Source organism: Cynocephalus volans, chromosome 3, assembly GCF_027409185.1.
Source record: "Cynocephalus volans isolate mCynVol1 chromosome 3, mCynVol1.pri, whole genome shotgun sequence".
Classification (NCBI taxonomy): Eukaryota; Metazoa; Chordata; class Mammalia; order Dermoptera; family Cynocephalidae; genus Cynocephalus; species Cynocephalus volans.
In genome coordinates, this window is record NC_084462.1 from 76,457,354 (window position 1) to 76,457,922 (window position 569).

Genomic DNA, 569 nt, shown 5'->3' on the forward strand with positions numbered 1-569 from the left:
GCATTCCTCAAGACAGCCAATACTTTTTTGGAAAAGCTTTCTTCTCCTGCCCCCTTTCCCCCTCTCCTCCCTCCGCCCCGTGCCCCCTCCCCGCTCCTCCCGCGGGGGCCGCTCGCCCATTCGCTGCCGCCTGCCGGCCTCCCCGTTGACGGTGGATATGACTATATATGGGGACCCGAGCCGCCGAGGCGGCCGCCGGGCGAGACCGCCTTGTTTCCAAACCTGCGCGCCAAGGAGAGGGCGCTGGGGCCTCACTGGGGCCGAGGCGCTAGGCTGTGCCCTCTGCCCTCTGCGCCCCCTCCTCCCAGGGCCAGCGCCCGGCCATCAGGGGCCGCGGGAGACCGGGGGAGCCGGGCAGGTGGTGGGCGCGCGTGGCTCCCTGGCTGCCAGGCCCGGGTGCGCTCAGCCTAAGGCTGGGGGGTAGGGGGGGTGGGCAGCAGCTGCCGCACCCCGTGTTCAGTCTTGTGCGCTCTCGGCTCCCGCCAGAGCCTCCCCTGCAGCTCTCGGCCCGCCAGGTGTAATCCAGGGCGCTTACGTTCTGGAATCTCAACTGTAGCAGAGAAAGGGAG